Source organism: Pholcus phalangioides, unplaced genomic scaffold (genome assembly GCF_987345545.1).
Source record: "Pholcus phalangioides strain wild (caught in Gottingen) unplaced genomic scaffold, Ppha-v1.0 ptg000009l_1, whole genome shotgun sequence".
Taxonomy (NCBI): Eukaryota; Metazoa; Arthropoda; class Arachnida; order Araneae; family Pholcidae; genus Pholcus; species Pholcus phalangioides.
Window position 1 is genome coordinate 56,856,346 of NW_028301602.1, and position 12,590 is coordinate 56,868,935.

General features: G+C 39.4%; 1 long non-coding RNA gene across 1 annotated transcript; it reads right to left on the bottom strand.

Annotated features, from left to right (window-relative positions):
- Positions 1-4,815: 4,815 nt before the first annotated feature.
- Positions 4,816-10,852, bottom strand: LOC149083354 (uncharacterized). The gene is made up of 3 exons (XR_016193253.1): positions 10,743-10,852; positions 6,269-6,468; positions 4,816-5,074 (listed from the first exon to the last, which is right to left on the bottom strand). It is a non-coding gene; the product is annotated as an uncharacterized LOC149083354 (long non-coding RNA).
- Between the last annotated feature and the right edge of the window lie 1,738 nt (positions 10,853-12,590).

A 12,590-nucleotide genomic window follows, 5' to 3' on the forward strand; every position in this document is an offset into this window, starting at 1 on the left:
TAATTCTGTTATTATAACAGTTTATTCCTATATAACGGTTTGTCACTTTTCCAATCCTCCCAGTAATTGAAGAAAACCCGGGAAGCGCCGGGTATTTCTGCTAGCCTATATACAGGGTGTCCTGTAAGTGATAATGTGGCCTTTTTCTCATCAACTGCCCATCGTATAGGTATAGTTTCAATTTAAAAAATGCATAAAAGGCGTTTGAATATTCGCTGCACAAGCTGGATGTATGACGTCGCTAACAACAACTACGCTGACAAAACTGGGAATAAAAATGTTCAATGTCAACTGATGAACTCAATGCTTGCCTCAAATCATCAACACTCTGGCACATTAAAAAATTTTAATGATAATTAAAAAATTATCATTATCCACCAACATGCGAGTTCAACTGCAAAATGACTCAGCACTGCTATCATTTTCACATCAGTTGACCAACCAGTAGACCAAAGCACTGGACTGATTGCGTTCCCAAATGGATTTTGCCAGTTGTTAAACTCAGTTCAAGAACTTGCAGACAAAGTCTTCCCAAACATTCAACAAAATGACCAAAACCATGAGTGGCTTTCTGAGAGCGATTCTGGCACCGAAAAATGACAGTGTTAACAAGATCAACAAAAAATCGGTTGACACTGTCACAGACACGGCACAGACATTTAGTTCTGTATCCTGCAGAATTTCTGAACTCCTTTGGATATTCCGGGTGTGCCACCACACAATTTGACCCTCAAAGTCGGAGCACCTATAATGCTTTTAAGAAATTTGGACACACCGAGACTCTGCAATGGCACCAGACTCTGCGTGAAGAAATTGCACAATTGCATCATTGAAGCAACGATTCTAACTGGATGTGACAAAGAAAAAGAAGTCTTCATTCCACGTATCCCAATTATCACCGAAGAAATGCCATTCACTTTCAAGCGATTACAGTTCCCGATTCGTTTAGCTTTTGCCATGACAATCAACAAAGTGCAAGGCCAGTTGTTAGCAGTGGCAGGTATCAACTTACTTGAGCCCTGTTTTTCACACTTTTTTGTCACCTGTTTGCATGTTGGTAATAGCAAAAATTTGTACATCTACACACCAGATGGAAAAAGAAAAAATATTGTGTATCCACAAGCGATTGCCTGAAGATTTAAATTAAAATATTTAAAAATAAAAGTAATTTTTTCTTACTTGATGCAGAAATTTTTTGATTAAGAAATAATAAGCTATACATATATAAATTTTTTACGGGGCGGGCAAGGTCGCCAGGTATCAGCTAGTCTTTAATAAAAGTATGACTTTTACACCCCACATTAAGTTTGCCTGTAACAAGGCTAATAAAATTTTGGGTGCCCTCAACAAAATATCATTTCCACAGGCCAAACTTTCACTTAGAAATAAAACACTGCTCTTCAAATCTATTATCAAACTTACACTTTTATATGCTTCTCCTGCATGGGCTCATGCAACTAATACACTGAAGAGCCAAAAAACTAGTTCACCTGCCTAATATCGTGTAGGGCCTCCGCGAGCCCGCAGAAGTGCTGCAACACGACGTGGCATGGACTCGACTAATGTCTGAAGTAGTGCTGGAGGTAATTGACACCATGAATCCTGCAGGGCTGTCCATAAATCCGTAGGAGTAAGAGGGGGTGGAGATCTCTTCTGAACAGCACGTTGCAAGGCATCCCAGATATGTTCAATAATGTTCATGTCTGGGGATTTAGGTGGCCAGCGGAAGTGTCTAAAGTCAGAAGAGTGTTCCTGGAGCCACTTTGTAGCAATTCTGGACGTGTGGGGTGTCGCATTGTCCTGCTGAAATTGTCCAAGTTCGTCGGAATGCACAATGGACATGAATGGGTGCAGGTGATCAGACAGGATGCTTACGTACCTGTCACCTGTCAGAGTCATATCTAGATGTATCAGGGGTCCCACATCACGCCAACTGCACACGCTCCATACCATCACAGAGCCTCCACCAGCTTGACCCCTGTTGACATGTAGGGTCCATAGATTCATGAGGTTGTCTTCATACCCGTACACGTCCATCAGCTCGAAGCAATTGGAACTGAGACTCGTCAGACCAGGCAACGTGTTTCCAGTCCTCAACAGTCCAATGTCTGTGTTGTCGGGCCCAGGCGAGGCGTAAAGCTTTGTGTCGTACAGTCATCAAGGGTACACGAGTGGGCCTTCGGCTCCGAAAGCCCATATCGATGATGTTTCGTTGAATGGTTCGCACGCTGACACTTGTTGATGGCCCAGCATTGAAATCTGCTGCAATCTGGTTGCACGTCTGTCACGTTTAATGATTCTCGTCAGTCGTCGTTGGTCCCGTTCTTGCATGATCTTTTTCCGGCCGCAGCGATGTCGTAGATTTAATTTTTTACCGGATTCCCGATATTCACGGTACACTCGTGAAATGGTCGTACGTGAAAATCCAAATTTCATCGCTACCTCGGAGATGCTATGTCCCATCTCTCGTGCGCAGATTATAACACCACGTTCAAACTCGCTTAAATCTCGATAACCTGCCATTGTAGCAGCAGTAACCGATCTAACAACTATGCCAGACACTCGTTGTGTTATATAGGCGTTGCCGACCGCAGCGCCGTACTCTGATTGGTTCCATATCTCTTTATTTGCATACGCATGCCTGTACCAGTTTTTTTGGCTCTTCAGTTTACAAATATTAGGATTCTTCAGAGAACGCAGAACAAGATTCTTAGAAAATTTGTTCATGCACCCTGGCTTATTCAAAATTATAACACACACAAAGATCTTGATTTACCCAGAATATTCAGTTACATTAAGAAGTTAAACATCAATTTGAACTCATGGGTAACTCAGAATTTCAACACATTTTCAACTATGGTGAGTCTCCTACTCCAAGAACTTCGGCCAGGAGAAAAGTATTTAGAAGACAGAAGAGCAAATTTTCCATCTTCGATAGGAAAATTTGAGATAGTATGATAATGTAAATATTTGTATATAAAACTTTTTGCACCTATTTAATCAACTGGATCTTCCATATTTTTTTTGCAATTATTTAATTGTATCTTAATCGCATATTACTCGCATTTATATCAAAATAGAAAAAAGGAAAAAAAATCCTCCCATTATGATGATTGGTTACTTTTGAACTTGACGTTGATATGGTATCATTTGGACTTTTGATCTTGTGGACTTTTCAGAACTTGCAAATTTCACATGTGTGATCCAATTACTCTGTACTTTTGTAGCTATCTTCATCTGCGGCTTCCTTTCGGACCTGTTAGTGTGCGGTGGCATTCGTGGACTTGCTCTTGCCTGGCAAAAATTCTTTTCATAGCCATGACTCCCAAACTTGTCCAAAATTTATCTTTTCTCACTCACATACACATTCATTTGCTAACACATACATTTTTCTTTTCTTCCCTTCTTCATAGGCCTATCTTGGCCCGTTTTTTATTTCCACTATCAGCCCTTAGCTGCTGGGAATGGGGGAAAAATTCTGATGCGATGCTGGTCTGGTCATCTTCAGAGGATGAATGTAATCATTATCAGGCTGACCAGGAGATCTCACTTAGGTTGGTTACAAATCTTAATTCCTGGTTGCTCATGTGACCATTAAATTTTAATTGGACATTTTTCTGATAAACTGGGAGTTGAGATTTGGTGACCAACCCTAATCCCAAGTGAGCATGATAATGGTTATATTTATCTTCAAAGATGGCACCTATTGTGTGTTGAAACATTAGAAATCTTGTAGTTTTGGTTTTTAATTGGTTCCTTCTGAGATTATATCAGGTAAAGAATAGGATGCTACAGTCAACCCTCGGTTTACGAGCTTAATTTGTTCCTGAAGTCAGTTTGTAAACCAAAATAATTTTTTTCCATAGGAATTAATGTAAACTGGATTAATTTATTTCTGTTACTCCGAAGGCTTCTAGTATAAAATTTTACAACAGTGCTTTCTCTAAGTGCAAACGTAAAACCAATTGAAATCATTAAATTAACACTGAAAACTCTTTTGTCTGAAGAGAGACAATCCCAACGTTACTTACTTGGGTAAAGGGGCTGCCATGCAGGATAGAACTAGGCCATGTATAATTTTGTTAGTATCATGAACTATGAGCAATCCGATGTAGAATATTAAATGTTTCTAGAATTCAGCAATTAATTCTGTGTCAGACTATTGCAAAACACCTCTGAAAAAGTTCTTTCTCTTAAAGTTTGAAATGACCGGGTTGGATAAGGAGTCTTTATTTGGAAGAAAGAAAAAAACTATTTGACCGTAGACTTCTGTTTCTTTGGATTTACTTTAATTTTTCCTGGCTTTTATGTTCCCAAACCAAATCATTTTTTGTTGTTTGTAAATCAAATTGGTCTTAAACTGAGGGTTGACTGTATATTATATTGACAGTTTCTATCGTTTCCCCTGGACCATTCCATTCACCCCTCTTTGAAAAACATTGTATATCTTTGTTACATGCTTTAAAAATTCACAATTTTGAGAGAGTCTGTACAATTGAATGATCTCCATTATGAAATGGATCATAGTATTAAAGTCGGCCAGACCAACAATCACCACAGTTACGGAAGCCTTTTCTAAAATTAAAAGTTCAAGTGGTTAAAATTCATTCACCACTTGGTAACTATAGAAGGTACACCAGTTAGGCATTTTTGAAAAACTAGATACCATTAGGACTTTATCTACGTTTGCATTGCTTGAGGTTACGGCATAAGAGTAATGTCAAGCAAAAGACATTTGGTAACAAATTAAGGAAGAATTATACACATTAATGAGTAATCACAGAATTCCAATGATATTCAAACTAAAAACTAATACAGAATTCATTTCATTTATTGGCAAGCTAAAAACTATACATCAAACTTGATTAACAGGCATATTCATACACATGTGCCTAGCCCCAAACTTTGCGATCCCAAGGATCATCCGTAGGGTATTGGGACTTGAACATGTTGCTTTTACCACGAAAATCTGTACATCGATCCCGCTCATGAAGATCCATCCTATAGCCCAAATATAATGCAGTTACAGGAAGGAACACCCAAGAGTATCGAGTGAAGGTAGAAATGCTTAACACTAAAAAAAAGAAAAAAACCTATAAAATTTGTCCTTTTCACACATAAGTTACTTATGTGTGAAAAGGTTGTTATATGTAAATGTATTATACAAAAATATATTACTCAAGGTTATTACACAAAAATTGTTTTTGACATCGTAATACTAACTTCTTAATTACAAGGTTTGTTTAAAAAGTATTTGACCATAATTTTTCACACGTAAACCAATGAAGCTAGAGAGTCATGGTTTGGTGCAGGTATGTAGGCAATTCTAATGCACACGCTTGCAGAAGGTGGCAGATTGCCAATAAGTTAGACAGCATAAGTGAATGCTATTTGATTTTCATTTATGACCAAAATGGCAGAAAAACATTACTGCATTAAATTTTGTGAAAAGCTTGGTAATTCCCGAATGGAAATAATCCACAAGATTCATTGGGCCTTTGGGAATGAAGCAATGGGCACCAATGAGATAAAGGAGTGGCACAGGCACAACCACTTGAAAGATGAGACCACTTCATGCTGATCATTGTCTTTGACTCCTGTGGCATAGTTTATCACGTGTATGTACCACATGGCACCACTATCACCACAGAGTACTATGAAGAGATACAGAGTCACCTTTGTGATGCTGTGAGATGCAAGTGGCAGCTCTATCACAAGAATACAAGCACCCATTCTTTATATTAGATGCAGCGTTTCTTGGCTAAATGCAACACACCCATGCATTGTCAGGCTCCTTACTCTCACTGAGACTTCTGGCTCTTCCACAAGCTGAAAATACCCTTGAAAGAGACCAGCTTTCAGTCAAAAGAAAATCATATGGTGCTCATTTACACTTCCTTACTCACCAGCAATCTGCTGGTGACTGGCAGCTTCTGCAGGCAGGAAAACACTCACGAAAGAATTTGAAATCAATCACGTGACCTGTGTGTTTAAAGAGGTTTTGTGCTAGTGTGTTGAAATCAGAAATATTTTTTTTCTGCGTGAACAATTTCATCAATCGAAACTAATAATAAAAAAATTTTTATCTTGTCGTGGGCGCACAAAATCACCTTGTGGGCCAGTTGCTAAACCATATCTCATTGGTTTATGCACGAAAAATTATGGTCGGATACTTTTTGAACAAACCTCGTAGTCAACACCAGAACAACTTTTCTTTTAAAGACATAATAAATATCACTTGTAAATAATGAAACAGGTAAAACCATACTTTTCTTTTATTCAATATTTTCTTTTTCCTTATTTGCTTCCAATGCCTTTTTAGCTTTGTATCTCCGAGTGCGACTGTAATCCGAGTATACGGCCCAGGTAGTGAACGTTGGAAAGAAAATTGTCCACTTGTATAGTCTGAGTAAATCAAAACATTTCCGCGCAGTACTTATTCCATTACTCAGAACTTCCATCAAACAGCTACAAAGAAAATTACAAAATGAGTACATAAATTCTAAACAAATATTTATTTTAATACATCTTTATTTACAAACATGATAAATACTTCAGAAAACAAAACTTCATATAACAAGTAGATTAGTTTGAAGATGTGTTGCGGGCCACTTATGTGATCTGTAAATGTGCTGTAGGCTGCATAAGTGATCTGGAACTTTGCATCAGGTAAAATAAGTGATGTGAAACTGCATAGAGGGCACTTAAATACTCTGAAACTTAGCCGCAAGTCACTTGAGTGATCTGTAAATATGTTGCTTGGTCATTTAAGTGATCTGTAAATGTGTTGCCAGCTGCTTGAGTAATCCGTGAATGTGTCACTAGCGATCTGTCATGAGTGATCTGGAACTGCCAGTGGTCACTTAAGTGCCCTGTAACTTTGCAGTGTGTCACTCGCCGCTGTGGTGGTCATAGTGATGGACTCGCATCGCAGGGTTCGAGCTTTACCGTCACCACAGTGGTGGTTTGGCTGAAGTTGGTTTTCTGTGGTTCCCAACTTCAAGGCGCAAATGCGAGCCGATCTCCTCGTTAAAAAGTCTCGCCACAGAGAGCAACAGTCCTACAAACAGTACAAATATTCAATCATTACACTTCACTCCTGAGATATAGATAGCAGCACTAAAAAATCATACACAACACTAGATACGCAGTCAGACTGTTAGGTACACATACTTGCACTTCCGGCACAACTCATTAGGTAGTGGATCGCCCACGGCGATAGACCTGAGTTGTGCTCGGCTTGAAAAAAAAAAAGAGTGTGTCACTCAAGTGATCTGTGAACAAGCAGCTACTTTACCAAACTCCACCTCTGGCCATATCGCTATATTCCAATTTACTGCCATTAATGAGATGGGTTGGAAATGAAGGTGCTGTCTATTGGTCGCCTCAAGTCCATTAAGGAAAATATCTATATCCTCACGCGGGTTCGAACCCAAGACAGCAAGTAGACGAGTATCTTAATACCATGCCGCTCAGGTGCTTTGAATAAGCTGGTCCATAACATGATCTGTGAATATGCTGCTGGAACATCAAGTGATCTGGAAATGTGCTGCTCAGTTAATTTTTTACAAACTTAGGGACACATTTGTCCTGCAGGCCATGGGCTGAAACAGCATGAGAATTTTGAAGGTTTTATCATGTGAACAAAACTTTTTTTTTACTTGCACCCCAAACAGAAATATATATTTTTTTAAAGTATCAAAAGAAGCAGGCCCGTCGTTTGGGACAATCGGCCCCCGGCTTTAGAAAATACACCAGTGTGATACACTAGTGTCTTTCTAATTTCACTCTCAGTATTTATTGCAAGACACACTGTATAATAAATACTGCCTAAGGACTATACCACTACAATATAAGTTGGTGGCCACTATTTGTGATATTAGATGTGTGATAAAGACAAAAGAGTATCATCAATACCCTCATGTTTTTTCTTGTATACTACAGAGATGACTTAGACATGGGACTTTTGTATAATATCAACAAGTACAGTGCCTATCATTTTCAACATCAACCTGCTTATAATATCACTTTTCAAAAGGTGTGTCCACAGCATATTAAATCAGGCTTACTCGTAATGAAGTCATCCAGATTACAGTCTTTTTTTTATAGTTGAATACAAATTTAACAGCTTTGAAAGCTTAATCTTAAAATTATATCGATGTCTAAATTTATAATTAGTGATAAACCTAATTATCATATGGATATTTTAGAGAGATACTTGGCCCTGCACACGTGTGTTGTTCACATTGTTTTCCACCTTTAAAGCCTCATTTTCCTAGGAGGAGGTTTTTGTGCAACGTAAACCGAATATGACTATTTCGCATCAGCAGAACCGTCTAATATTATCAAGCTACACGCTTCCCAAACGTAACACATCAGCTGTACTGTCGTCTGCATATCCTTTCAAGCATTTGATTTATGTGAAAACACAACAAAAATGCAGGCAAAACATGCAGCGTAAGATGCATTCAACTCCTCTAGAACCAGTCAGCCAATCACATTTGATGTAAAGCGCTGGCATGAGGCGTCTTGCGCTCTATGTGGGAAAAAACCACAGTTTTGGTGAATGATGTGTTGTGCTGCGCGATTCACATTGTATGTGGTCAAAAAACTCATTTCTAGGAAAAGAGGGCTTTCGTTTTTTTGCACAGCATAAATTGAATAGAAGTCTGCATAAACATAAGATACACATACATTTTTCTAACATGGTACATCAGCTGTTCTGTTGTCTGAATACCCACATATTTTTGCCATTTTATACAATAAAAACATGGCTTAAAGCTGTCTTCCTAGAAATACTTTTTTTTTTGTACTGCGTCCGTGAATAGACCAGAGTGAAACGCTGTCCACTCACCAATAAAAAAAAGCAGTGTAACTTTTTCTTACAGAAAATGCAACATGCCTCCTTCCCTGTAGATGCGATATGGTCCTATTCGGTTCATGTGGTGCAGAGAAACCTATTCTTAAGCTGGGTTTTCCTAGGAATAGGCCTTTTGCGCTGCATGAACCAAACTGGATGTAGGCAGAAACTTGTTACATAATCACTCTACGCATTTGTGTTTTCTTAGCTTGGCACATCAGCTCAGGGTGACTATATAGTATATGGCTCTGGCATCAGCTATTTTGTTGTCTGCATGCTCTGGTTTGGAAGAAAGGGAAAGAAAACACAACAAAAACAAATAGAAAAAACGACACATTTGACTCTTCCAGAAGCAGTCTGCCAATCACACCCGACATAAAGTGCTGTCGTGCGTTGTATTGCACTTTGTAGGAAAACAGTCATACTGATTTTCATATTGGTGAGTGGACGCTGGGTGATTCACGTTGCATGCGGCACAGAAAACCCTGCTTTAAAAGCAACAAAAATGCAGAAATCGACGAAAATTGCAGCATACGACACATTTGACTCCTCAGTAAGTAGTAATGTGTTCCATACCGGCTACGAGGCTTTTTGAACAGACGTCATAATCTCCACCAGTCGGCCAATCACGCCAGACGTAAAGTGCCAGCGTAGGAAAACATACTTTTCCTATTGGTGAGTGGCAGAGTTGCCAGATTGGTGGTTTTCCCGCGAAATTGGGCTGGTTTGAAAACGGTTCGGCGGGAAATTTTTAGCTTTGGCGGGTGGCGGTTTTTTGGGCGTTTTTTCCAAAATTGTGTTCATGGCAAATTTCTCCCTATTTTTCTTTGCTTGCGAGCAAAGAAGTTTTCTATTTTTCACTTTAGTCCCCACGTTGTGTTTTTTCCTGACAAGGCAGAAGGGGTGGGGGGGGGGGGCATCTCACCCAACTATGGAAAGCCAGAACTTTCAACCATAATGCCTTTGCCACCCAATGATTGAAGGGACTGTAAAACAAAAACTTGGGAACTGTCCTAAGCTCTAGATCAGTGGATTTCAACCTTCATGATACCGCAGCCAATTGGTTATAATATATCCAACACTATAAGGGAGACTTCAGTGACGTCACGAGCTTCGCGCTGAGGCCTTCTGCTATAGAAGGTGTTGCTCCGGCCCGACGGATGGGAAACACCGTATCTAGACCACAGAAGCCTGTGAAAGAAACAGTAGCCTCCACAAGCGTGGAGCTGGTAGGGTTCAAGCCCGTAAACCAGTTCTGTCTTAAAGCATAAGCCCGGGGGCCTCAGGAAAACGAGAGGTAGTTGTATTTTTCGGGGATTTTCCATGTAGGGAATAAGAAAAATTACTTGGCTCTCGGGCCCATGATGTTCTTAAAATGCCAGGAACCCAGAAGAGTTCTAAACATTTTTTGTTTACTAGACCGTGAAAAATCTGGTCTGGGACCAATACCTAATTTTTAAAATCATTGTACCAAATTTCGTAGGCACCTATGCACAATTTGAGGCAGTGTCGTCTTGACGCATGGGCCAACCCGGGCACGCCACGGAGGCCTTGAATGAAGAGCGGGGGGGATAAAAAATGAGATATGGTTCAGATTTGCGAGATTAAGCATGTGAATTGCGGGTAAGTAGGCATTTGCAGTCTGGATAGAGGGCTGTCCCGGTCCGTAGACAGCGACATCCCAAGTATTGGTGGACATTCTCAGTCAAAATCGACTCACAACCTCCGCGATGGCCGAATCTACTCGACCCGACAAAATGAACATTAACGTGTTAATGATAAAAATGAACCCAGCAAATAAGTGAAGCTTTATAATTGTCTATGAAATTCGTGGTAAACGATACAAATCAAATAAAGCAAGTTTAGTATTAAAAAATCTTACTTTTATCCCTGAGATGACCCCCAGTTTGTTGTTTTCGTTGGAACAAAAGTTTTGAAACGAGGAATAGTAAGTAGTAGAGTAATGTGTTGTTGTTCCATACCGGCTATGAGGCTTTTCGAATAGACGTCATAATCATCATCAACATCACTTTGAAGGACCAGCACAGGACGATCCCTGTGGAAATCAATATTAAAATTGCCGATTTTATCGTAGAAATGCGGGAATTTGGCGGGAGTTTTCCCATTGAGAAGAAATATAAGCTCTTATTTCTCCTCTAAGGGTTTTCCGCCACATCAATAATTTTAAAAATTGAATTGAATTCTGTATTTTTGAAATATCGAGTTTGCTTAGAGATAAGGGCCAAGAATGAAATTAAGAATGAAATAATTAGCCGGACACAGAGGCGTAGTCAGAAATTTCGTGCGGGGGGGGGGGGGACACCAAAGTGACAGAACAATGGATTTGTTTGGCCATTTTTTCCCCTTTTTTCGGTCATTTTCTCACATTCCGGGGGACCAGACACCCAAGTCAAGTCCCCCCCCCCCCGCTACGCCCTTGGCCGGACATACTTTTGAGTTGGATATTCATGCAATAACATTGATTTAAACTTTTTATTTATACCTTTTCAAGTACGAAAATGAAAATTAATGTCTCCGTATTGTCTTATAATATCCAACTGCATCAATATATATAGTTTAGGATGTTTTGAAATTAATTATGGGCCCATAAATTACATTGAAGAAATTGTGCAGCTTTATTGAAGCATTTTTTGAGGCAAAAACAGGCAGATCGATAATTTGAACTTCAAGAAAATTTGCGAAATATCTAGAGCCTATCAAAAAGAAAAAACTACCGTATATACTCGTGTATAAGCCGACCCCCCCCCACTTCAGGACCACCAAAATCGCAATAAATTGAAAACCCGTGTATAAGACGACCCCAAAAAATCCATGCATTTCAGAGAAAAAAAATTCTTATATTTTCATGCAAAATTTATAGTTTATGAAAATTTACAATAGAAAACGATTCAAGCTTTTTAATCCGTTTCTTCTGAGTCTCCAAGCTCATCGTAATCCATCATAGGGGGTGTGGCATGTTTGTTTTCATCTTCATCTGGGCTGCCATCGCCATTGTCACTTTCAAAGAGGATATCATCTTCAGTTCCGTCCATCGCATTGCTGATGCAACACTTTTTGAAGGATCGATGGAAACAGAATTCCACTCCTCATGTACCCATTGGCACACTAGGACAATGTCAGGTTTATTCAAGGCACAACTTTTTAGTATTTTCTTTATTACAGGAACTCATCCACATTCGATCCATAAATTCCTCAAATGGTCTTTGAAAGACTTGTTGATGCTCACATAAGGCTTTACAATCGACGTTAGCCCACCTGGTATCAAAGCCAATGATGTTTTCGATTTCTTTGCCTCGTTTGTGACATTATCGGGGTTTCAAACATATCCCATACCAATAATGCCGGTTTCTCGAACACTACTACAAAAATGACTACTGATTGTGGGGTTGAAATTTTCTCATCAAAAACTGACCCGAGTATAAGCCGACCCCCCCACTTGAGGAACGAATTTTTCCACAAAAAAACTCGGCTTATACACGAGTATATACGGTATTCATTTTGACGTTTCTTTAATTTTAGATTTGTTTCTTTCAGGAGTTGAGCAGGAAGTAACCATATTGGTTACCTTGTATGTCCTTCAAGAAAGAGGGAAATATCACGGGATCCAAAAAGCCTTATTTTTATTTCCGTCACAGGAAAAAAACCCAAGAACGTGAAATACACACACACACGGTACCGCTATTTCTTGCCAAAAATCAGAGGCGTACGC